General features: G+C 37.8%; 1 protein-coding gene and 2 long non-coding RNA genes across 4 annotated transcripts in view; 1 reads left to right on the top strand and 2 right to left on the bottom strand.

Annotated features, from left to right (window-relative positions):
* Positions 1 to 27,922, bottom strand: part of egfra (epidermal growth factor receptor a (erythroblastic leukemia viral (v-erb-b) oncogene homolog, avian)) — a 124,240-nt gene that overhangs the window by 92,179 nt on the left and 4,139 nt on the right.
* LOC141377727 (uncharacterized) lies at positions 982 to 5,223 on the bottom strand. The gene is made up of 4 exons (XR_015478139.1): positions 4,113 to 5,223; positions 3,752 to 3,976; positions 1,743 to 3,555; positions 982 to 1,333 (listed from the first exon to the last, which is right to left on the bottom strand). It is a non-coding gene; the product is annotated as an uncharacterized LOC141377727 (long non-coding RNA).
* LOC141377726 (uncharacterized) overlaps positions 8,870 to 27,922 on the top strand; it is a 187,805-nt gene continuing 168,752 nt past the window's right edge. Inside the window, exon 1 of the long non-coding RNA XR_015478140.1 lies at positions 8,870 to 8,981. This is a non-coding gene — a long non-coding RNA (uncharacterized LOC141377726). The remainder of the gene's footprint in view (positions 8,982 to 27,922) is intronic.

Genomic DNA, 27,922 nt, shown 5'->3' with positions numbered 1-27,922 from the left:
AATCCGTCTGGTGAGAGAAATTAAACACATAAAACACCGTTCCTGGACCAGTCAGAGTTAATCCGGTCCAGTTCCAAGCTTATCTTCTGGGGAGATTGTATCAGCGTCCCGGAGAGCCTCCACACCACCTTTAACCAGAAATGATGATACGGATGAAGTGTTTTGCTGTGAGGCATGTAACATCCCTCTGAGCTGTTTTCATATCTATGGCTTTCTTAGCACTGGAAAAACCCAGAGCGGAAAGACCGGACTGATTGATTCATTAGAAACTCTTGTGAAAGCAGAACGTCATATGCAGCATCGCTAGACCAAACATATGACTAAACATCAACTGAATAAACTTACAATGCTGCCTGTCTAGACTAAAATATAAGGTAATGTACAAAGGGCGGCACGGTGACTCAGTGGTTAGCACTGTCGCATCACAGCAAGAAAGTCTCTGGTTCGAGTCCCGGCTGGGCTAGTTGGCGTTTCTGTGTGGAGTTTGCATGTTCTCCACGTGTTGGCATGGGTTTGAAGCTAATAAATGAATTGAAGCTAAATTTTCCGCAGTGTGTGAGTATGTATGAGAGTGTATGGGTGTTTTCCAGTGATAAGTTGCAGCTGGAATGGCATCCGCTGCGTAAAACATATGCTGGATAAGTTGGCGGTTCATTCTACTGTGGCGACCCCAAATTAATAAAGGGACTAAGTTGAAAAGAAAATGAATGAATGAACAAACTAGATTTTACCCATTTGACACCAAGAATACGCTACATTAGCCGTAGTGTATGTGTATGAATGTGTGTGTATTTCGAATTGATTCTTGATTTCGAATTTAGTACGATTTGCTTATGCCCAAATGACGGTTGAATTTAGGGGTGGGGTTTGGCGCCACGCCCTTTTTTAAAATCGTACATTGCGGATACATACCCAGGTCTACATTCCTGGAAACCGTAACATACGTAAGAGGAGGTACGTCTGTCTGCAGTTTTTGTTTTTGCGAATGCACCAGAGGGCAGTGTGCACACTTTTCGATGATCTCAAATTTCTCTTGCACATCCCTATCTCACGTAAATCTACCGGTGGGCTGTTTTTTAATTACTTATTTTTTCTAGCTTTTGTTTAACCTAGTTTCGAAACTGTTCTTCGCCGGACTCAAACCATGTTGTTGCAGTCATCTCCACTTTGCATCCCAAGTCCACTGGCATATGCGGCAAGCTACTGGGCAAACTAGAAACACCAGAAAAGTCATCCATACAGAGGTAAGCGGTCAACATTAGCTTAAAAAGGAACAGAAGCTGTTGGCGGCCCCGTAGCATTCCTTTTACAGACCTAGAGGAGCCAGACTTACCTCTGGGTACATATTTTTTGCTCTCCAGAAATGTACACGGGTGTGTATCCACAATGAGCCTGTGTTGACTATAAAACCCATTCATTTTAATGATGCTTTCAATTTTAATTTCGACTAGCTTTCATATTTAATATGCATATAAATTGACATTAGCTTAAGGGACAGAAGCTGTTGGGGGCCCCGTAGCATTCGTTTTACAGACAAAATGGAGCCAGACGTATCTCTGGGTACATATTTTTTGGTCTCCAGAAATGTAAACAGGGGTGCATATCCACAATAAGCCTGTGTTGAATATAAAACCCATTCATTTCAATGGCATTTTCAATTTCAATTTAAGCTAATGTTAACATTGTAATCTGTTGGCAGCCCCGTAGCATTTGTTTTACAGATAAAACGGAGCCAGACGTACCTCTGGGTACATATTTTGTAGTCTCCAGAAATGTAGACAGGGGTACGCATCCACAATGAGCCTGTGTTGACTATAAAACCCATTCATTTTAATGGCGCTTTCAGTTTTAATTTCGACTGGCTTTCATATTTAATATGCATTTAATTGACATTAGCTTAAGGAACATAAGCTGTTGGCTGCCCCGTAGCATTCGTTTTACAGACAAAATGAAGCAAGATATACCTCTGGGTTCATATTTTGTAGTCTCCAGAAATGTAGACAGGGGTACGTATCCACAATGAGCCTGTGTTGACTATAAAACCCATTAATTATAATAGCGCTTTCAATTTCATTTTCGACTCGCTTTCATATTTGATATGCATATAAATTGCCATTAGTTTAAGCAACAGAAGCTGTTGGCGGCCCCGTAGCATTCGTTTTACAGACAAAATGGAGCCAGAAGTAGCTTTGGGTAAATATTTTGTGGTCTCCAGAAATGTAGACAGGGGTATGTATCCACAATGAGCCTGTGTTGACTATAAAACCCATTCATTTCAATGGCGTTTTCAATTTCATTTTCGACTCGCTTTCATATTTAATATGCATATAAATAGACATTATGTTATTATTTTCCTTTTAATGTTTTCCATACCATTAACAAGCACTCTGTCGGATATTTACCTATTGGCATTTGCACATACTTTGTATATAATCTATACATGCGAATACTTCCATTCATATTTGGTCTGAAACTAGCATAAGGGGCTCGATTTAAATAAAGTCGTTTCCTTTAAAGGCACTGTCCACTGCACTCAGAAAACAGACAGCAGATTCAGTGAAAGTGACATTGTTCTTATGTCTCATTCATGAGCTTCCTGCATTTTCACACATACGTCAGACTCAATAATCACAAACAGGCTTATGAGGAAATGGAGTAAAATTCCAGACGCTTTTACTGACACAAACTCACCGTGTTTCAGTACACACTCCTCTATGAACACTAAACAAAAGAGGGTTTCTTTAAATGAAATGTCACACAATAGTAATTTAAAATCTAACAGTGTTGCTTTAGTTGGAATGTCAACCATCAGGAAAACTGCTGAATAATTATTGCCTGATTGCTTTTGACAGGTTGGGTCTTGGTTAGGTTTGCTAACAAAACCCATTAGCAAACTAGACCATGGAATATCAAGAGAGATTGTCCTAAATATTATAAAGCCCCAGTTTATTGAAAGGAAAGGAACTACACAAGGAGACCTGGTCATTCATATAGTACAAGATTGAAAAAACAGGGCCCGTTTTACTTCTGAAATGCGAACAGGATCTTTTTCTTGGCAGCTCGCCACTATTCATTTGTTAACCTGCATTATTCCGAAACACATAAGTCTTTGCTTCACAGCGAGAGCCACCTGAGTCTTCTAAAGGCAAATCACAAAATACAGAGGAACAGCAGCCAAAAACACACCCACAGCCAAAGAACTTTCAGAAATGGGTCAGCATCTCTACCACGTATTTCAACTTTTGTGACAAATTCAACAACATATTCTATTGTCTGTTTCCCAAAATATGCATCATATACAGTATTTCAGATGTAAGTTATTTCATTGATTGGGAAACAGATACTACTACATTTAATGCTTCACTGTTCATTATCCCTCCAATAATTGTCACTGTGGTATTAATATTTTTTAGGAAAGTGCTGCACGATAAAATCCATTCATTTCAATGCCGTTTTTACTGTAAAATATATTCATTTCAATTGCATTTTCACTATAAAACCTATTCATTTCAATGACGTTTTACTATAAACCCATTTATTCCAATGGCATTTTCACTATCAACCCATTCATTTTAGTGGAGTTTTCACTATATAACCTATTCATTTCAATGGCATTTACACTATAAAACCCATTCATTTCAATGGCATTTACACTATAAAACCCATTCATTTCAATGGCATTTACACTATAAAACCCATTCATTTCAATGGCATTTTCATTATAAAACCCATTCATTTCAATGAAATTTACTATAAACCCATTCATTCCAATGGCGTTTTCACTATAAACCTATTCATTTCATTGGAGTTTTCACTATAAAACCCATTCATTTCAATGGCGTTTTCACTATAAACCCATTCATTTCAATGGCGTTTTCACTATAAAACCCATTAATTTCAATGGCATTTACACTATAAAACCCATTCATTTCAATGGCATTTTCATTATAAAACCCATTCATTCCAATGAAATTTACTATAAACCCATTCATTCCAATGAAATTTACTATAAACCCATTCATTCCAATGGCGTTTTCACTATAAACCTATTCATTTCAGTGAAGTTTTCACAAGAAAACCCATTCATTTCAATGGCATTTTCACTCTAAAACCCATTCATAAACCCATTCATTCCAATGGCGTTTTCACTATAAACCTATTCATTTCAGTGAAGTTTTCACAAGAAAACCCATTCATTTCAATGGCATTTTCACCTTAAAACCCTTTCATTTCAATAGCGTTGTCACTATAAACACATTAATTTCAATGACGTTTTCCCTATAAATCCCATTTATTTAAATGGCATTGTCACCAGCATAGCACATCGTTCCCAAAATATGCATCGTACGAAAGTATTTCAGATGTGAGTTATGCCATTGATTGGGAAACAGATACTACTACATTTACTCCTATACTGTTCATTCTCCCTCCAATCATAGTCACTGCGGTTTTCATATTTTTTAGGAAAGTGCTGCACTTTAAAACTTATTCATTTCAATTTCAATTTTGATTAGCTTTTTTTAATAAATAGGTCAGCATCTCAACCATGTTGTGTTAAGCATTTCAACTGATGTGACAAATTCAACAACATAGCAATGTGTTATAAAACGTTCTTAGCAACCAAACAATAGGGCACTTTTTTAATATTAAAGTTTTCTCCAACTGCTGCACTTCAATGATGACATATTGTTTTAGGAATGAAAAGTGGAAATGATTCACTTTTTAGCCCTTCCAACAGTACAGGAGGAGGATTTATCAGTTATTGTATTTTTTCCCTGCAAAGTCTTTCAACTATTTTCTAGGGCTAGGCCAACATATGGAAAAGATTAGTGTTTTAGCACTTCCGGTTATAACAATGACATGTTTTTATGTGCAGTAAATGCCTGAAAAAATATTAGCTTAGGAAGTGTGCATGTTTCAGTTTAGCATGTTATTTTTAGCTTTTACTTGTCTTGAAGAAGACGTTTGGTAACAAGTAGCCACCTGAGTCTGTAAAGACATTAAATGCAATCAGAAAACTACTAACTCTGGAAAAAAGGTGTGTTTTTTAATCTTTTTTAACTACAAGAGTTTACACAACCAAAACAGTACAATCCCAATATAATTCATCTAAGTTAACGTAATCGTTTTTACAAATTTAGGTGGATTGAACATAAAACAATTAAGTTGTTATTAATTCAAGACTTTGCATTTGAAAATTCATTTAAAAAAATTATGTTTTCCAATTTAATATGCATATAAATCTATAAAAGGTTATTACTTTGCTTATAACGTTTTGTTTATATGTTAATGTTCTGTATTTGATATTTATCTGAATTATTTACAATCAATAAATAAATAAATATAATAAAAAAATGTATTAAAAAAAAAAATCACAAAATAGGTTCCTCACAAAATGTTATTGCTAATGTTAATGCGATGTAAACAAATGTCCAAAATTAATAAAAACTGTTTTTAGCTAAAAAGAGTATTAATTAAACTTCCCTCAATGATGATGGTAATATTAAAGTCATGTGACTATGTCATTTTTTTCAGACTATGTCATTTTTTCATCCCAGGCTCATTGGGGCTACATTTTTGAGAACCGGCAAATATGTACCTTGGACTACAATCTCAAATACGTTACTGGGGCGTGTTTTCTCAAACGTGCCATTTTTCGTAAATCCACCATAGACCGCTGTGTACATTTCTGTGCATATTAATATCCTTGCGCATATAAAATATCAGCTTGATATCGACTGACCCACACACCCTCTTCCCTAAACCCAACCGATAGTGTTGTCAAAGGCAAAATATAGGAGAAAAGCCATCACGGCCGCATGCTTCTACCACAATCTCACACTGCTTTTTTGGGTTTAATTTTTACTGTTTTTTTCAGAACCATCCTTCGAAGTGAGCTACTGCGAAAACCATCCATACATAGGTAAGCAGTCAGTGACAACGCCTTGTATCATTCATTGTACACTTAAAATGCAGACATATGTACCCATGAGCACATATTTCTCAGTTCTCAAAAATCTACTCCAGGGCACACTTTCCCAATCCCAATTTTTTTGTGCATTAATCCATAATCCAATAGTTTGATAGATATTTGTGGAGGACTTCTAGCATGGCATACATTCATTCGTTCATTTTTTCTTTGGCTTAGTCCCTTATTTATCAGGTGTCGCCACAGCAGAATGAACGGCCAACTATTCCAGCATATGCTTTACATAGCGGATGCCCTTCCAGCTGCAACCCAGCATTGGGGAAACACCATACACTCTTATATTCTCACACACACACTCATACACTAAGGCCATTTGGTTTTATCCAATTTACTTCTAGCATTGGTTCTCAAAGGGGGGGTCGGGACCACCCGAGGGGTTGCGGGACAATGAAGGGTGGGTCGCCTAGTGATTTCAAAAATCGATTTATTTTTATTAAACCATAAGAATTACCATATTTTATCCATAACCTACTGAAGAAAAAAAAAATTGTTGTTTATAGTTACTATATACTATATAGTTACTATAGTAGCCTAGTATATAGTAGTATATAGTAGTTCTATAGGATTGCGGCCCCTGAGGTAATTACATTATATTAAAGACACAGCAGGTAAGGCAGTGGCGCAGTAGGTAATGCTGTCGCCTCACAGCAAGAAGGTCGCTGGGTTGCTGGTTCGAACCTTGGCTCAGTTGGTGTTTCTGTGTGGAGTTTGCATGTTCTCCCTGCCTTCGCGTGGGTTTGCTCCGGGTAAATTGGGTAGGCTAAATTGTCCGTAGTGTGTGTGAATGTGTGTGTGGATGTTTCCCAGAGATGGGTTGTGGCTGGAAAGTTGGCGATTCATTCCGGATTAATAAAGGGACTAAGCCGACAAGAAAATGAATGAATGAATAAAGACACAACAATAGTGCCAGATGCAGCACATTGATTTTATAGCACCAGGTTAAAATTTCTGGCACATTTACAGCACTGACATACAATAAAAGAAATTTAACGAAGAAAAGACTTGGGTCTATTGGTGTGTGCGCGCCATTGCATGCAAGGTTTCTGTATTTATAACCACCTCAAAAGATATTGGGGGTCGCAAGTCATTGGCATTGTTATTTTGGGAGTCGCGGGCTGAAAACTTTGGGAATCCCTGACTTATAGGACCGTGAGAGGAAACCAGAGCACCCAGAGGAAGCCCACGCCAACACGGTGAGAACATGCAAAATCCACACAGAAATGCCAACTGGCCCAGCTGGAACTCGAACCAGTGGCCTACTTTCCATGGGTCTACTAATCAATCTACTTGAGAAAAAATGAAGAATAAATAAATAAAGAACTGCAAGACGATGACTGCATGACCACCACAGATGTGATCATAAACATGCTGGAGTTCCAGTGTGAGATCGAATCATCTCAGCTAATTCCGCTAATGATGAAGAATGGCGCTAACTCAAATCTTTTCATTATTGGAGCTTCCGCGCGAGCAGGACGTTTGCTGTCATAATCTCAGAATGAACATCCACCATACGAATGAATCAGCGTCCTGCTGGAGATCATCAACACGGCATTAGATGACGCTGAGTATTGCTTAACTCAAGGGTTTGTTCATTTAGTGGATTGTTTGCTTTCAAAGGGGTTGGCAGATAGGATAATAATCTTCCTTTAGCGCAGCGTTTACAGTAAAAGTGTAAGCAAAGTAGTGTGTGTATGGCATTATGCTGGCAACAATGGCAGTAAATCCTGTTTTAAAGTCAATGCTAAACCTCTGAATAAAAGCTCTTTTGTGTGTGCCGCACATGTGTCCATGGAAACGACAATCTTCTCAGATTTGTTTCTGCCCTCGGTGGTGAGAGCAAACGTTTCTCTTTCTGTTTCCACTGCCTGTCACTTCCCATCCGTCTCACATGCTGAAGAAGTTCATTTCTGGCCACCAGAATTAAGCTTTAAGCTAACAGAGGAAGCGGCATGGTGGCCTCACAACAAGAAGGTCACTGGTTCGAGTCCAGGCTGGCTCAGTTGGCATTTCTGTGTGGAGTTTGCATGTTCTTCCCATGTTAGCATGGGTTTCCTCTGAGTGCTCCGGTTTCCCGCACAGTCCAAACACATGCGCTAGCTGAATTGGATGAACTAAATTGGGCGTAGTGTATGAGTGTGTGTGTGAATGTGAGTGTGTATGGGTGTTTCTGAGTGCTGGGTTGCGGTTGGAAGGGCATCCTCTGTGTAAACATATGCTGGAATAGTTGGTGGTTCGTTCCACTGTGGTGAAACCTGATAAATAAGAGACTCAAAGGAAAATTAATAAATACCAGAAGAGTCTTTGAACCAGTGTTAAATTTGTCAGCTTGTATTTTATTTTATGTTTTGTCTTACACTGGAAAAATATCTGTAATTAAATTTTTATAATGTTTATTCCATATAAGATGGCAAAAATAATTGTTTTCCTTGTTTTACTTAAAGCTGGTAGAATAAAATGAAATTAAAAACAGAAATGTGCATAAAAAGATGAGTAATTATAGATTTTGAAAAATAAAACTAACAAAATCTTAATCATATAATTATGAAAAAATCCAATGATAAATATTTTCAATATTGATTGATTGATTGAATATTTTACATGCATCTCACAATTTAGAGGGTTTTCTGTAAAACAAGATAATGTTTATCAGTCTACTCCAAAGCATGTAACCAGGGCACTCTTTTAAAATTAAAAAGGTACATTTCTGTAAAAAAAAAAAAAAAAAATCAAGAAGAAATTCTAGACAAGCTAGGACTGCTCGATTTTGGGAAAAATCATAATCACGATTATTTTGGTCATAATTGTAATCATGATTATTCAAAACGATTATCAGTTGAAGTCAAATTATTAGCACTCCTGAGAATTAAAAAAAATAAAAAATTCCCAAATTATGTTAAACAGAGCAAGGAATTGTATAAGAACAGTATTTCCTCTAATATTTTTTCTTCTGGAGAAAGGCTGATTTGTTTTATTTTGACTAGAATAAAAGTAGGTTTAGACATTTTAAAACCCATTTTAAGGTCAATGTTATTAGCCCCCTTATGCAAATAAATAATTTTGATTGTCTGCAGAAGAATCTACTGTTATACAATGACTTGCCTAATTACCATAATTAAAAATGCTTGTATTTTGAAAATAGTCTAATATTATGTGCTGTCATCATAGCGAACATGAAAGAAATCAGTTAATAGAAATGAGTTATTAAACTATTATGTTCAGAAATAAGTTGAAAAAAATCCTATTTCCATGAAACAGAAATTGGGGAGGAAAAGAGTTGCTAATATTCAGGAGGGCTAATAATTCTGACTTCAACTGCATATAGACAGTTATTTTCCACCCTGCAAAGGAAAGAGAAATAAATACAATAGAATAAAAATACGAAACAAACTGTGCTTTAAGCATCTTCACTGTAAGAAAAACACTTTAGCTACAAAAGTTTTCAGTCAAGAGCAGTGAGGGATTTTCTCCTTTTGTTGTTTGATTAATAAAACAGGAGGCAGTAGGAACATCGAGCGCTGTCACTTTAATGGTTTTGCTTTCACGTCTTTTGATTCTAAACTCATATGTTTATTACACAAATAAGGGTGAATAATCACTAAACACCGCGTTTTGATACCTATTTGACCATTAAAGCGCTCACGTTAAGATGACTTTAGATGTCTGCGCTCTGCTCGTCTCAGTGTGCGAATGAGACTGCGAATGCTGACCGCATGCTTCTGTGTCTGCGCGCCGCACACACACACACATAAGCATGTGGTCTTTCGCGCTGCTAAGTTAATAATCGTTTATCTAGATTACTGGTTTTTCATAGTCGTTAGAAGCTAAAAACGAAATCGAAATCGGATTTTTGATTAATTGCACAGCCCTAAGACAAGCCAAAAATATAGTCTTGTTTTCTGAAATAATATAAGTTTTTCCTTACAACAAGCTAAATAATCTGCCAAAGGGGTCAGCAAAATAATCTTGTTTTTCCCTTTGACATATGTTTTTTTTTGCTGACCTCATCGGCAGATTATTTTGCAAGACAATATTTTTTACAGGTCCAGAAAATGCTTCTTGATTTAAGAATTTTTTGTTATTTTGACTAGAAAAAGACAAAATGTCTAATATCCAAAACCCTAATATCCAGAAACCTCAGCTCATGCAAAGGCTGGATAATTACATTTGCAGGCACCAGTTTCCACACTTTATGTATTCAAAGAGATGCTGTTCTGCTTGGGGAAAATCAGCTAAATACACGGACGAATTAGCGAAAGGAAAAGAAGGACATCTGGGATTAAATCCACCCTGGAAATCTGCACACGCTGTGAGGCCTTGTAGTGCAGACATGCAGTCTCGCTTTAGCACTGCCGTAACACACCTCTAGACCAAACAAAAGCAGTCTCACAAAACAAAAACACACAAGTGCACATGATATAATAGAAAGCTGAAGATAAAGTCTGCACAAACCAAGGCTAATGATCAAGCAATGACATGAAGCATAAGCTTCCCAAAGTAGAGTTAATAGCTCCTTTCATACTGGGACACCGGTAAATATCCGGAAAATTTCCTGATTGACTTTACCGGGAAATTTAAAAAAGCACTGTTCACACAGGCGAGGATGTTACGGAATTTTTCCAGAAAAGACCGTTCACACCTCCATCCCAAAATACCGATAAATTCTGACATCATTACCCAGGAATGACCTCTTAACGGATGCGCTTGTATTTGTAAACATTTGACTACATTACAAACTCTGTAGATGGATCAGTGTTGTGAACAACTTTGATGAAGACATATAGAGAAACACTTTCGCATGTCGAGATGTACAGGATGTGTGTGTGTGCTGGTGCTCACCAGCTGCTTCACGGATCCACACGACACATCAAGCAACTGAAGGAAGCGGAGCTCGAAGGTAAACAAGCAATGGCTTATCATAAGCATCTTTTCAATAGTTATTTACAGAGTTAGCATTAAGAAGGAACATATAAGCGTTATCTGACAAACATCAAGCAGCTAAATGTGTCTGGAAAAATATTTAAAGGCTTTTATTTTCATAAAAGTGTTCTGATTGGCTGGAGTAGCCGTCTCATGTCAGCTCGTTCTAGACGTGAAATCGCTCTCTCCGGCAATCTTGCGTCCACACAGTGCAGCATTTCAGCAAATTACCGGTAATATTACAACTGCTCTTTCCGGAAAATAGCCAGAATGAATTTACCGGTATTTTCAAAAAGGGCCTGTTCACACATACACTGCAGACTTGTGCTTGCGCAGATTCCATGTAGGCATAGCCATTTATTTGCTATTCTAGTAATAATGCCTGATTTTTTCTCAATGTTCATGTGAAAACATGCCCGTAGAAGTTTCTGTGTCTGAGCTTCTAACATCCCTAATGTACATTTGAGGAGGTTTAGCCAAAAAGCCTTCAGTAAAGTGAGTAAATATCCCAGATATAGATGTGTCAACATGGAGATGTGCTGCGCAGTGATGCATTAGTTCTGCCGTACTGAACAGTAGAAGACTTTAGTGAATCAAAGAGAGTAAATCGGAAAGAATGAAGGAGAGGAAAAAGTTCAGCTGTTCTCACAAGTCTCGGCTGCGGAGAAAGAGAGCCTAGGGCTGGGAAAACCACATCCAGCCGGATCGACATACTAGATGCATATCACTGCGGCAGCTCCTGAGAGACATGCGGTTTCAGCTGGAGTAATCATATAGAACACGTTTGAACTGATTTGTGTTTCTTGTTGCTTGTCTGACAAGATAAATGAAGAGATGATGTGAAGAGATGCAGGCCATACAAGGTCAACCCTAGAGTGTCATCTCTAGTAGGTCAGCCCTACGAGGTCAACCGTACAATGTCAACCCTAAAATGTCAATTCTACAATGTCAACTCTACTAGGTCAACCCTAGGAGGTCAACTCTACATGGTCAACCCTACAATCGCAACCCTACATTGTCAGTTATATAATGTTAACCCTATGATGTCAACCCTACGGTGTAAATTCTATCAGGTCAATGCTACAGGGTCACTTTACAAGATCAACCCCGCAATGTCAACACTACATTGTAAACCCTATGAGGTCAACCCTATAATGTCAACCCTACGAGGTCAACTCTACAATGTCAACCCTACAAAGTCAACCCTATGAGGTCAACCGTGCGAGGTCAACCCTACAATATCAACTCTACAAGGTCAACCCTATCAGGTCAACTCTATAATTTCAACCCTACAAGATCAACCCAACAATGTCATCCCTAAGAAGTCAACCCTACAATGTCAACCCAACAAGGTCAACCCAACAAGGTCAACCCTACAATATCAACTCTACAATGTCAACCCTATGATGTCAACCAAACGAGCTCAACCCTACGATGTTAACCCTACGATGTCAACCCTTTGTGGTCAACCCTATGAGTACAACCCTACGGTGTTAACCCTACGGTGTCAATTCTACGAGGTCAACACTACAAGTTCACTCTACAAGATCAACCCTGCAATGTCAACCCTACAATGTAAACCCTATGAGGTCAACCCTACAATGTCAACCCTACAAAGTCAACTCAATGAGGTCAACCCTGTGAGTTCAACCATACAAAGTCAACTCTATAAGGTCAACCATACAAGATCAACAATATAATGTCAACCCTAAGAGGCCAACCCTAAGAAGTCAACCCTTCAATGTCAAACCAACAAGGTCAACCCTTTGAGGTCAACTCTACAATGTCAACTTTACGAGATCAACCCTACAATGTCAACCCTAAGAGGTCAACCCTACAATGTTAACCTTACAATGTCAACCCAACAAGGTCAACCCTACAATATCAACTCTACAATCTCAACTCTACAATGTCAACCCTACAATGTCAAACCAATGGTGTAAACCCTACGGTGTCAACACAACAATGTCAATCCAACGATGTCAACCCTACAGTGTCAACCCAATGGTGTCAACGCTATGGTGTCGACTCTACAATGTTGACTTAATAAGGTCAACCCAACAAAGTCAACCCTACAAAGACTTTGATGATGAGAGATGATGCTAGAGGACAACAAACACTCAATACACAAATAAACGCCATTGAACATTATTATTATACACTTACTGTAAAAAAATGCAGGGTTCCACAAAATTCATTCCTGCTGTCCCAACACAAATTAATTAAGTCGACTAATTAATTTTTACTAATTTAAGTGGATAAAACAGAAAACAATTAAGAAATTTTAGATTTTTTTATATTTGTGTGTCGGGAATTCAACAAATTGAATGAAATATATTTCATTGTCCAACACAACAAAGCTGATATTTAAAAATAAATATTGTTTTTGTGTTTAAAGGTGGGCAGCCGTTCACCTGAGAGCATCGGCATACTAAACAAAGCATGTAAACAGAGAGATCCATTACAGCTGACCTCCTTCAGGTCTATATTTTCACCTGGTGTCCTATATAGTGTTCTGACAACAGTGGTGTGTAGAGGGAGTGTCAGTGATCACCGTATCGCCTCTCATTGCGCATCTACGGCCTGTCCAGATCAACTGCTGTTTTGAAATGTGATCATCCGAGAAGACACGGGACGTTACTGAGACCTAAATGTTTCATCTGAGCGAGATTTCATTACATGCCTTGAATAGAAAGTTTTATGAATTTGAAGTTAGGGCTGCAGTATATATCATATCGCAAAAAAATCCTTTTCACAATAACAGTATACGCAATATACATATTGCAGATGTGTGATAAACTACATTTAGTTGTATTGGTTGTTAATCTAAATTTGATCAGTAAGATGGGGCCTTACTTTTTTATTCCCACCTACCCAGTAGTTGCTGCTCTGCTATTGGCTGGCAAGCAAGCAAGCAGGTTTTTACTCATTAACTCTTATTAATTCAAAAAAAGCAAAATGAATAAGATCTAAAAAATATATTTTACCTATTTATTTCAATATCATTATATAAATAAATGACTTAAAAACATGGCTAATATAAAAACATTTTTCTAGGGAAATTTGAAATAGCGTTATCACATTACTCAATAACAATATCGCATATGTCGTATTTTTCCAGTTTTAGAGATTGACTGATATTGGATTTGCCAATACCGATTGCTAGGTTGGACTGTGCTTGCAGAATAATAATAACAGTAATAATAATAATAATAATAATATAAATAATAATAATACAATTAGTTTTTAAAAAATTTATACTGAATAATAATAATAATAATAATAATAATAATAATAAAACAATAAACATCATGCCTCCCAATATCTGGCAGCCCGAAGTCCTGGGGCTGTAGTTTTTTTTTCAGTTGGGCAACCAACATCTAAACAGTGCCTAGCTGGTTATCTAGATAGCCCACCAGGCAAGGTGTAAATAGATTCTCAGCCCTAAATGTACTAAATAAAAGTAAATAAAAAAAAACATTTAGAAAAAATACAAAACCTAATTGTTGATTATTCTTATTATTAATAATAAATATAATAATAATAATAATAATAATAATAATAATAATAATAATAATAATAATAATAATAATAATAATTTATTAATAATTAATTAATATTATTTCCCAGAGATGGGTTGCGGCTGGAAAGGCATCCGCTGCGTAAAAATGTGCTGAATAAGTTGCCGGTTCATTCCACTGTGGCGAACCTGGATCAATAAAGGGACAAAGCCGAAAAGAAAATGAATGAATGAATGAATGAATATTATTATTCATGCATTCATTTTCCTTCGGCTTTACCATGGGTCGCCACAGCAGAATGAACCGCCTATTATTGTTATTATCATTCTTAACATTTGTGAACATTAACGAATTAAAACAAGGTTTAACTAATATATACGGTCCTGAAATTATCATAAAAGCACAAAATTATTTATACCTTTATACCAAATTCTGACTTAAAGTTACTTTTATTCAACCAGCAATTTTTGTTTTGACCGGAAATGACACAGGCTTCTCCCTAAAGATAATAAGGTTTCTGTACAAATGTAAATAAAAGCTGAGAAATATATATATATATATATATATATATATATATATATATATTTTTTTTTTTTTTTTATACAATTCTTAAGTCAGAATGTGTCATATTTCAGTGTAATTCATGATTTTAAGCTTGACTGTATATATATGGTATATGTATGGTGCAGAGCTACTTTATGTAATAAATTATTGTTTAAAAAGTTGGTCAGAATTGGAAAAACGAAGTCAAATTGTTCTATTTGCAAAAAAATTGCTTTCAAAAAAGTTTTTCTTGACATCTTACCAGTTTAGTCAGCAGTGCACTGGCTACAGCGTGACATGCTGAGCTCTCAAACAGGTATTTTGAGAAACACAATCTCCATATTCCAAGACAAAAGACTTCTCCAGACTTCAAAAACGGGCCACTGTCATCCATGTGGCTGAATGCATTGTGTTCTGTTTGCGCACGCTTCTGCTAGTGTGCATTTTAGCATCTGTGCGTCAAGAACCGTTGGCCTAAAACTGTCATCCTGTTTCTCGATGTTTTCCTTTTTTTTCCTTTAAGGTTTGCTAAATATAAACCGCAAGGAATAATATATGGAAACAGCTCTTTCCAATTCAAAGGCTCCGAGAACAAGCACCTGAACATCTAAGCACAATTCTAGAAGAAAAACAAACTTCTCCACATCCTCTCAGATGATCGAAAGCACAGACGCGAGTCACTAGATGGAGATATGAGGAGTTCATATAATGCGATAGGAACACTGCCACTGTTTGATCAAATAACAAGTCAAATATTTGAGTAACTGTTTGACGCTTTACACAGGACACACTCTGTTTGCTGTAGTTGTGCATCTGTCAAAATCTTGTACGCTTTGTTCCCTGTTAGTGTTTTCCAATAGTGGATGAAAATATAGCCAGCAGGCTGTTTTACTGTTTTTCACAAAATTGCACTAAAATTGAATTTGTACCAACACTGGCTTAAACAGACCTTTTCTCCAAATGAGAAAAAAAAAAATCTGAATATTACTGCTTGTTACTTGATGTAAATGCTTTCAGAATATACACTCACCGGCCACTTTATTAGGTACACCTTACTAGTACCGGGTTGGACCCCCTTTTGCCTTCAGGACTGCCCTAATCCTTCGTGGTGTAGATTCGACAAGGTGCTGGAAATATTCCTCAGAAATTTTGCTCCATATTGACATGATAGCATCAGTTGCTGCAGATTTGTCAGGTGCTCATCCATGATGCAAATCTCCCAATCCACCACATCCCAAAGGTGCTCTATCGGATTGAGCTCTGGTGACTGTGGAGGCCATTTGAGTACAGTGAACTCATTGTCATGCTTAAGAAACCAGTCTGAGATGATTCACGCTATATGACATGGTGCATTATCCTGCGGGAAGTAGCCATCAGAAGATGAGTACACTGTGGTCATAAAGGAATGGACATGGTCAGCAACAATACTCAGGTAGGCTGTGGCGTTGACACAATGCTCAATTAGTACTAATGAGCCCAAAGTGTGGCAAGAAAATATCCCTCACACCATTACACCACCACCACCAGCCTGAACGATTCATGTAAGGCAGGATGGATCCATGTTTTCATGTTGTTGACGCCAAATTCTGACCCGACCATCTGAATGTGTCAGCAGAAATGGAGACTCATCAGACCACGCAACGTATTTCCAATCTTCTATTGTCCAATGTCGGTGAGCCTGTGTGAATTGTAGCCTCAGTTTCCAGTTCGTAGCTGACAGGAGTGGCACCCGGTGAGGTCTTCTGCCTCAAGGTTGGACATGTTGTGTGTTCAGAGATGCTCTTCTGCAGACCTCGGTTGTAACGAGTGCTTATTTCAGTTACTGTTGCCTTTTTATCAGCTGGAACCAGTCTGGCCATTCTCCTCTGACCTCTGGCATCAACAAGGCATTTGCGCCTACAGAACTATCAGATTTCTATGTGGGTTTTTTGTTAAATTTTTTTAATAAACAGTAAATTGCCTCTGAATGAACTGATGATGAAAAGTCCATGTGTCCATGTTTTCACACATGGTTGTTCTCCCGCTAGTATCTGACGTTTTGCCAGCTCTTGGGAAGGCTGTGTTTGGAAACTCACGAATGTGACCGGAAATGGTGCACCTGCACGTCATGGAATGTATAGCACTTCCACTATGGTGAAAAGAGACATTGGAATTTAGACTGAAAAAAATCGTCATGTGAGAAGATGCGGTTTTTGCAAATCCCACAGGATCACATTACTTTTAATTGAGCAGAAGGGAAGACCCCCCATAATTTTCTTTTTATTTGCTGGTCACGAAAAATAACAAAATGAAAATTAATGAAAGGGAAAAAATAAATAAAAAGAAAAGGAACATTATTGATGTACATACAGCACATGTTCATATATATCAAATATACATATCTAATATATTTAAACATACAGTATACTGTTTATGTATCAGAGTTTTAGCAGCAGTATATACATATATTTATATAAATATTTGGCCATATTTTAACATATATAAAAAAAGAAAGAAAGAAAGAAAGAAAGAAAGAAAGAAAGAAAGAAAGAAAGAAAGAAAGAAAGAAAGAAAGAAAGAAAGAAAGAAAGAAAGAAAGAAAGAAAGAGAAATTAACCCAAAATGGGAGCAAAGACCAACTCATTTTCATAAAGCTCACACAAAGCACCGGCATAACACCAAATCAAGACAAAAGAAGGAAGATCATCCATAGCTTTAAAAAACTTAAAGTCAACAAGAATTCTTGATTTGACAGAATTAACAAAAACTGCCAACAAGTAGTGACTCACATTTCCTAACATTTTTTGCTATCTGGTACCATATACCACCATTTTAGCTTGTCCTAATAAAACATTGAGAAGCTGACATTTAAAGCGTTTCCTCTGAACGTATTTAAACCCACAAATAAAAGTTTTAGTGGAAAAGGTTTCTCCAAAAGACACAAAAAATTCTGTAAAACAGTAAACAAAGGCTCAAGTCTAGAACATTGTGTAAAGGTGTGAAAAACAGTTTCTCTCTGCGAGCAGAAAGGGCAGTCGTGAACAACGTTAGGATTTAAAATAAAAATAAAAGCATTAACTGCTGCTAAAAAAGAAAGAAAGAAACAAACAAACAAACAAACAAACAAACAAACAAACAAACAAACAAACAAAGATGAAAGAAAGTAAGAAAGAAAGAAAGAAAGAAAGAAAGAAAGAAACAAACAAACAAACAAACAAACAAAGATGAAAGAAAGAAAGAAAGAAAGAAAGAAAGAAAGAAAGAAAGAAAGAAAGAAACAAACAAACAAACAAACAAGGATGAAAGAAAGAAAGAAAGAAACAAACAAACAAACAAACAAACAAACAAACAAGCAAACAAACAAAAGATGAAAGAAATAAAGAAAGCAAGAAAGAAAGAAAGAAAGAAAGAAACAAACAAAGACGAAAGAAAGAAAGAAAGAAAGAAAGAAAGAAAGAAAGAAAGAAAGAAAGAAAGAAAAAGAAAGAAAGAAAGAAAGAAAAAGAAAGAAAGAAAGAAAGAAAGAAAGAAAGAAAGAAAGAAAGAAAGAAAGAAAGAAAGAAAAAGAAAGAAAAAGAAAGAAAGAAAGAAAGCTCGGTCTGTCACAGGCAATCACAGCGTTGTTTAGCTCTAAATCTCTTCTGGCCAGTTTAAGCTCAATCACAGTCACTACAATCAGCAGGCAATCAAGCTGTCAGATCCGCCACACGACGAACCAGAACGACAAAAGCAAACAGAAGAACCGGATCCCTCCATCACACATTTATTTCCTTCAAAGCAAGCAGGCTCATGGAGAAACACTTAAAAACCTACAGTCCACTTGAAGAAACCCCTCATTGTTTTCTGCCAAAAGAGAGAGTGAGAGTCACTCCAGCAAATGAGGCTCTGATTCCTCCGCCAGTTTTCGGCAACAGCTCAACAATTTATCAAAGCAGGAGGTCCGTCTTTTTCCGCCGAAACTCATCTGACTCTTGAAACTCCAACCGCTTCAGCAGATGTGATTCTGAGAAAGCCAATCGCCAGACATCGAGACCTCAAACAAGCAGCTTTTCTCATGCTGAAGGTTGATTTCTTTAACAATCGCCCTCCCGGGGGGCTCGGTGAGTGGGCTCTGGTAACTCATTTTGAAAGAGCGTTCAGGATGGACGCTGAAAACCAAGCAGAGGTGGAGGAGGAAGCGTGCAGGTATTAAAAGGCAGGAAATTGACGCCTGGCATTGGGTTTTCTTGAGAGAAATCCCAGCCGGACGTCTGCAGAACCAATCACAGGGGTCATGCAAAAACTGTGAAAGGATGATGAGGCAGCAAATCAGGACGAGGAGGAAATCAGGCAGGAGTTTTGCAGATCATTGACTTTATCGTGCAAACAATTAGATTAAGTGGAACTGAAGAAATTAGGGGTGTCAAAAGTAATCGTTTCTACTGTGCATTGCAGTGGAGGGGAGAATGATTCAATGACTTTTTTTGGTTGGGTACAGACTGTGACTGGTTATGATGTACTGATGGTTTTCTGTCGTCCTTTGTTGTGGTTAGCATACTGTGGCGAAGGAGACGGCACACATATCACGCATATTATGGCAAGGGAGAAGAGATGTATGCACAAATACTATACTATGGCATAGAACACGCAATGCATATTTAAGTAGCATTCTATGGCGAGCAAGGTGAGATGCATTTCCATGTAACATACTATGGCAAAGAAGATGAGAAGTCTGTGAGTTGCATATTGTCCTCCAGAATAGTTTGGTAGTTCTTGGCCTAACTGATCACTGATCCACCCCCATGCTTTACTCTGGGCATGCAACAGTCTGGGTGGTGCACTTCTTTGGGGCTTCTCCACACCATAACTCTCCCCGATGTGGGAAAGACAGTGAACGTGGACTCATCAGAGAACAATACATCTTTCACATTGTCCACAGTCTAAGATTTTTGCTGCTGACACCATTGATGTTTGGCATTGGCACGGGTGACCAAAGGTTTGGCTGCAGACACAAGTAACATACTATAGCAAGGCAGAAGAAATGCAAGTAGCATACTATAGTGATAGAGGCGAGACTTGTGAGTAGCATATGGTTCTCCAGAATGGTCGGTAGTCATTGGCAGTGACATGTACATCTAGCACAAGTATTTGACCAAGGGAATTCAATGATATTGCCAACCCAAGTTCATTCTGAAAACGTAGTCCCGAGGACGTTTCTGGAGACAGCGGAATACGTCCCGGGAGGTACGTACGGCTGCATTTATTTTTTTTCAAGCGAACGCTACGGGGCGGTGTGTCGCTGTTTCCTTTCGCGCTTGCAGGCCGGCCGGCCGACCGCTTACCTCCTTGTGGAGGGCTTTCCCACTGCAACCCGTTTGTCCACTCAGCTCACCGTGTATGTCGGCAGGCTCGAGATGCAGAGAGGAGTTGACTACGGCGATCGGTTTCAAGTCCGGGGAAGAGCGGTTCCAGCAATCAGGGAAGACAAAAACAGAATCCTTAAAATTAAGTGAACGAGTTTTGTAACAGGGTGAGAACGCGGTGAAATCCGAAAACGCGGTAGAAAAAAAAACAGAGCTTTTCTTTTTTTGGACGGCTTTTGTAAACTGTTGCTCAGGTTTAGGGAAGTGAGCGGGCGGCCGGGTCAATCGGTAAAATTGGTTGGGTTCAGGGAAGGAGAAGGGGGGGTCAGCCGATTGGCTGGTACCGCAGTCAATCATCCGGTCAGTCAGACAGCAGCCTCTGTTGGGTTCACGCGAGAACAGCGCGGGCGTGAACTGCACTTTGCAAAAAAAACTGTAGCCGTACGTACTTGCCGGGACGTATTCCGCGGTCTCCAGAAACGTCCGCGGGACTACGTTTCCAGAATGAGCCTGGGTTGGATATTGCAGCCCAAACTATTCTTCCACAACGAATTTAGAGTAGTAGGGAGAAATCGATCTATTTATAATACGCTTGGATCACTCTGATTGGATTATTACTGATTGCAGATGAGAAGCCAGTCGTGTTCAATCATAGGGGTGTCAAAATTAATTGTTTCTTCGGTGCACCGCGATGCAGACGCAGACAATTCGATATCGGTTCAGTAATTATCATAACCGGTTATTATGTACTGACGTCATTTATCTCATATGCGCTTTGTCACATATGACTTTTCCTCTCAGCTGCTGACATGACTTTTCCTCCCCTCTCTTTTCCTCTCAGCTGTTACAACGCTACTTCTGTATATACGCCTGCATTCCCGCAGCTGTACCTGTGCATTGTCGAGGGACCCGACCAGATTTCATGCGGCGCGGAAATAAATTTCATAATGAACAGGAGTGGGCAACCTCACAATATCGCTCCCGAGCGACCAAGCAAGCGTGCGCGCGTGTGTGTTTATTTGTTTGGTGCTGTCTATGTTTGTGTATGTGTGTGAATGAGAGACAGCTTGATGCTGTGTGTCTATGTATGTGTGTGTGTGTTTATACAGAAAGCTAGTTATAGCCCCTTATAGCGCCCTAGCTTGTTATAGCCCCCTAAAAACTAGTGTAATTCCTAAATTAGATTGTTTTATACTAGTTAATATAAAGCAACGTTTTCTAGTCATTTTTAAACATTATATAAATAAACTAGGAAATTATCCATAGTAAATTGCTCCATCTACATTCACCTTCGGCTAACTAGCCTCAATCAAGTTTGGTTTTTGGCACTTCATAAAAAACACTTTGGGCACCCCTGTGTTAATGTAAGAAACTCATCCAAAATGAAAACATTATTTATATACTGAATTAAAATGTATTAAATCTAGCTAATTCAGCAGGCTGGCGCCTATAGTACTGCAGAAATAATGCAGTAAACAAAGCGGCGTGATGTCAAATCTAGCAGGATTTTATTGATTTCATAAACTACACAGCATCATGATATTTACAGATTTAATTCAGGCAAACTTTAGCATACATCAATACGTTGCATAACCAATAATGACGTAAAATTTAATACTTTGCAGGGTTTAACACTAAGGATTTTTTCTACTGACCCGATCGGACCAGTGGTTCAGATTTTTACTTGCTCAGCCAATATTTTCACTGGCCCCACCAAAAAAAAAAGGGGGAAGTTAATAGCTATTTTTTAGCCACACATTTTAAATAATGTGTCAAAAATAAAGTCTGTAAATCTAGAATTTCATTACCTAAAAAAAACTGTTATGCAAACAAAAAGAGCAGAGGAAAATTAGATATTTTATTTTATTTTATCTTTATTATTTACCAAAAAAAAAAAGTTAATAGCTACTTCTTAGCCACAAATAAAAAAAAATGTGTCAAAATGTTTGTAAATCTAAAATTTAAATATTTAAAAAATGTTTATAAATGTGTAATGAGCAAAATTCAAAGTGTTTTGCAAATAAAAGTAGCAAAATGTGCAGCTATTTTCTTGCAAAACAAAAGATGGCTGACCTGCCAAACTGACGGCAAACTGTACAACACTTCATTTTTTTATTCGTGGTGTACCCTCATGAATGTCTGCTCCTTAGACAATAGAAACAAATGTTTTCCTTTAGCATCATCACTTAATGGTGCCGCCATGTTGTTGTCTCTTCGCTGTACTGGTTGTTACGAAAAAAAATTACGTGCTCACAACATGCAATTAGATAAGAGGAACCGTGAGGATAGCATTTGGAGGCTTAAAAACACAAACTGTTTCACGATCCTGTCTACTGTCCCGAGCATCTCACACGCTGGCCCTGAGCCATCGGCCAGTCCTTATTGTTGAGCCCTGCCTTGCAAAATAGCATTTAGGACTTTTTAATACTTTTAAAGGGCCTTAAATTTCTCTGCATTAATTTATGAAATTTTTAATACTTTTGAAGTCCCCACGGACACCCTGTTAGCTGAAAGTAAGTGCTCGTCATTCTGTTACTGTAGCTGTCAAATAGAAATTGTTGTGCTTTGCTAAAATTAAGTTACTTGTTCTTTGCTGTAAATATGACAGAAAGCTTTGTGAATTAGCCAGACGTCAAGCGGAAAATCTCCAGTTAACCGTGACCAAAGTGCTCTACCTGTTGCACCACAGGAAAGCTCAAAGGCTCAAAGCATTCCCTAGCAATGATTTTATTTGGTGAGAAGTTGTTATTTAGCCCTCAGAGAGTCCGAGAAGCAGAGAGAGGGAATCTGTCATCGCTACACGACTGTTCCCATGTCAATTGAACCCAAATGAATCCAGCTGCACACACATGCTATTTACATTCAGTCTCATCTGGCAGAAGATGCGATGAAACGTCGCCTGGCAATTTAACGTAATGATCCTCCGTCCTGGAGCGTCCCGAGATGAGAGAGGATGTTAATGGGACAGAAGAGCAGTATCACATCTCAAACCCAATGCACAATTTGGGAAAAATATGGGGTTGATGTATTTTCCAAGATCACTGGCTAAACAATCATAATCCCAATGGAGAACACTGATGGTCTCGAAGCATTAGTGGAGGAACTGACGATGATACAGGACGACTACTCAAGAGGAAAATCAGATTATTGTGCAGTTTTAAGTCTTGTGTCAAATCAAAGTGAGTATTTCTCATAAGAACAAGTTGTATTTATCGGACCCGGGGAACAGTGAGTGAAGTGAAATCTGTGATAAGTGAAAGTGTTGACACAAAGACAGTCGGTCAGTCAGTCGTACGGTTTTTGAATGACACCAGGATGAGCAGATGAAGACAGAAGTTTCATCATTTGCTGAAAATATCCCTATAAAGGAAACTCTTAAAGATTCCGCTCTTACGTTCGACTGTTACTCAGGAAAGTACCTCACAAGTCGTGTCAGACTCTAGATAAGGAACCATACGGCACGTGACGACTCTTCTGTTTAGATATTGTGCTGAAATATTTGGGAGATCTGTCTTTTGGCTCACAAACACAAGCAAGTTGTGAATGATTAGATGAGGCCTGACTCAACAAGCAGGGAGATCTACACCATCTACACGCACTGACGGTGTCCCAGAATTCCCAAGATGAATCAAAAGATGTATAACATGGTTTTGTAATCCTGTTATCTAAAACATTATTCATAGTGTGACTCCTGAATTAAGCATTTCCGAACGTTTCCGTAAGGAACTCATGAAACTTGAAAAGTGAAATTGGCATGAAATTGAAATGTATTCTTCTAACTTTTATATTTAGTGCTGGTTATATATAATGTATCTGCCCACTTCATTATTTTGTAAAACATTATTTGCTCTCAGAGTCTTGAATGAAATACCATAACCTTCCCTCCTCCCTCGAAAGGACTGTTCTTCACTTCTGGTCACATGGATTGACTTTAGGGCGGGGCTATCCTTCATGTAGGGCAAGGTTATCAATCATTTAGGGTTCGGGGTGGCAACCTGTATCCAAACATTTTTCAAAATATCTTCTTTTGTATCCAATGGGAATAAATTAATTCATGGGAAGGAATCAATTGAGGGAGCAAATTTTTGAGTGAACTACCCCTTTAACGGCAAACATTCATTCATTCATTTCCTTGTTGGCTTAGTCCCTTTATTAATCCGGGGTCGCCAAAGCAGAATGAACCGCCAACTTATCCAGCAAGTTTTTTACGCAGCGGATGCCCTTCCAGCCGCAATCCCATCTCTGGGAAACATCCACACACACACTCATACACTACAGACAATTTAGCCTACCCAATTCACCCGTACCACATGTCTTTGGGCTGTGGGGGAAACCGGAGCACCCGGAGGAAACCCACACGAAGGCAGGGAGAACATGCCAACTCCACACAGAAGCACCAACTGAGCCGAGGTTCAAACCAGCGACCCAGCGACCTTCTTGCTGTGAGGCGACAGCACTACCTAATGTGCCACTGCCTCGTTAACGGCAAAAGTGGTTTTTCTACTTCTGTGTAAATTAAAATCTACATTTAATGCTATATTTACCACAAATTGTTTATGCTAATGGTAATATAAAGCTCATTAATAACAAATTTAATCCAAATAAGCATCGCAGCTGTATATAAAACAGATCATGCCATTATTAATTTTAGAACAGATCAGTGTTGATTCAGTTTAGATCAATAACAGCATCTTTGATTTTTACTGTATGGACAAAATAGCATTTTCTAATTTTCTTGGTTGTCCACAGAAACACTAAATCCATGTTAAAGCAAATCTTTTCAAAGTTTGCACAAAAAAAGAAAAACAATAACAAATTCTGTAGTATTTGGCCACGTAGTAATCAATAGTAAACAAAACAAGCATCATGGAGACAGCTGATTAGTCATGTGGGTGTAATGATCGCTACGTCAGAGTTTAAATGTGTTTCCATCTGCCATCCCAGCAGGCACAGGACGTCAACATGACATCAAATTGCCATTGTACTTCAACATCGTTGGACGTTGCACTGTGTTTGGAAATAAAAAACGTCAAAACTCAACGTCAATATTCAACATCGGACAGATGTTGCGATTTGGTTACTTTCCAACGCAACCTAAAAACAATCTAATATTAATGTCTAATGATGTTACAGCTGACATTGTGTAGACGTTACCAATATGACGTCCACAAAACCAACCAAATATTAACTTAATTTCATGTTGTTATTGGATGTCAAAATAACATTGTCCTTAGACACTGGCAACCTAAATCTAACCTAATATTAACGTCTTATGATGTTGTGTGTCTGCTAAGATTATTCACACGAACACTTTTTGTACAAGTCCATAACCACCTCAAGAGAGCGTAAATATTATTATTTTTTTTAAATCTCAATTTTCCATTTCCATCCCTCATTTCTAATGTAGAGCTTCAAAACGTGCTTTAACAGGATGATAGAAACTGAGTTAGTATTTACACAGGGAAGAACTTTATAAATTCAGATTAGAATTCTGCCACCATAATAAGAAGTACTAGGGTGAATAATGTGAAATAGAATATAGTATTAGATGAAAAGTGAAATACTATAGTAACATGTTGAGCTAACTCAAAAAAAAAAAAAACAAGTTTGGAAAAAAATAAAAGGTCAAGGTGAAGAAAGCCGGCCATTTACCCTCTAAAAAAATTGTAAGACTTTGACTTTTCCAGACGTACTGCACACAAACATGCTGACAAACCCCATTCCAAGCAGTCAAAGCCCCAGACGACGCAGCAAACACAACTCATCTCACACGTATCTGTGTGCTTTAACTCTGAGTCAACCCTCCGCATGGGAGACGACTTATGAATACAACTCTGTCAGATGGAATAGATTAAATCCCACTGCCTATAGCCAAAACTCATTTAAACATACAATGAACTCACATTATTAGGGACTTTTCTTATTTCAGAATAAATTATGTTCCACTGAATTACAATCAAAACCCAAGAAAGCTTTTTTTAAATACGATTTAAGCTTTGAGTTACAGCCCAAGCCAGGCAGAATTTTTTCTGCACAAAATTTTCTAAAATCTCACTATATATCTCTTTAAAAAAACATTGCGCATTAATTTCCAAAGTAACCTCCCCAACACTGATAGTAGATTACTGCTTCGGTAGGTTAGTTATGTATAAAATAGCTTACATCCAGTGCTGTTTTCATATTTATGATTATGTTTATTTATGTAGCACTGTGGTCCTGTAAGACACGACATTTCGTTCCACTGTATGTGAAAACAGCTTGAGTAAAGCGCATCTTTTTCAACTAAGCTCAGCAATTTTAAATCTTTATGCGATTTATGCGAAATGATTAGGGAATATACACTGAAAAAAATTATTCAAAGATGATTCCTTGGATCTACTCAATTTTTTTTTAACGTTAAGTGGTTGTAAACAATTTATTTGGGCTGAATTTAAACAAACAAATTAAGTTGAACATTATTAAGCTTAATTTGTTTGTCTAAATTCAACACAAATAAATTGTTTGCAACAGTTCTGCATGCAACACTTTTTTTCAGTGACTAAAAACTTGAAACACACTGTAATAAAAACACTAACTTTTCAACTTGTATATAAGGTTTACAATACAAATCCATTTAGATTCACTTGTTTGGTAAACAAAGCATGCAAAACTTGATATATCTACTAAAAGACAAATATATTACTTTGCAAAGTATTACTTTACTAATCATACTGTATAAAAATGTGCATATCAGTCAATAATATTACTGAAATTATTATAAAAACTGAACAAATATACATTTACACACATTTGCATGTGTGAACACATCTCAATGATGGGCTAAAAACTCAGTTACATATGTGGATTATTTAGCCTGGTTACAGACTAATGTCTTCCCAGAAAAGGAAGAAACGTCTCTGTTCTATTCTGGAAATGAATGCTTTGAAGCTAGTTTGATTTAGGTGGCAAACCACAACAAATAGTATCCTAAAAAAGTGTTTAACACTTGAATTTCCAGCATCTGCACTGCTGATTTATTTAGGTGACTGCCTGAGAGACACTGTTCTAGGTCACAACAAGGCTGGACTGCATCCAGAGGTCAATGCCAAACTGATGAAGGGGAAGAGACACTTGAAAGTCTGTTTTAAGGCTGGACTGATGACCGAATGTGGGACATTTTACTGAAAATTCAATATAGCTCAAAATGATTTGCTTGGAATCAGGGCCAGCAAATGCATTTATCTCATTTTCAGTCTATGAAGACTAAACAGCAGTTTCTGGCTTAAATATAACAGATAGCGGCAGCTTTTCTCTGACCTTGAGCGAGGCACAACAGGGAGCCTGAAGACATTATAGGACGTCACGACTGTCCTCATTGATACTGTAATACCTGTCCTCTAAAACACTAAGCGTGCAGCTGAATCAGTGCAATTCACTGTGAGTACGTCCTCTATATGATTTCCAGTAATTGCAATAAACACCCACTCAAAGGTACCCAAAAATATAACACCATTGAAGACTGTCAAAGAGAATTCATATTAAAGGAAAGTGATTCCTCTCTTGGCACAGTGAAAGTAAACCTGAATGAGTCCAAATGAGGAAGCAGACTGTAATAAAGTGATTTGTGTGTGTCCCATCTGTCAGTATTGGCA

The sequence above is a fragment of the Danio rerio genome, chromosome 2 (genome assembly GCF_052040795.2).
Source record: "Danio rerio strain M-AB ecotype USA chromosome 2, GRCz13ab, whole genome shotgun sequence".
Taxonomy (NCBI): domain Eukaryota; kingdom Metazoa; phylum Chordata; class Actinopteri; order Cypriniformes; family Danionidae; genus Danio; species Danio rerio.
Note: the sequence above shows the minus strand (reverse complement) of the source record. Positions and strands in the feature narration are given on the sequence as shown.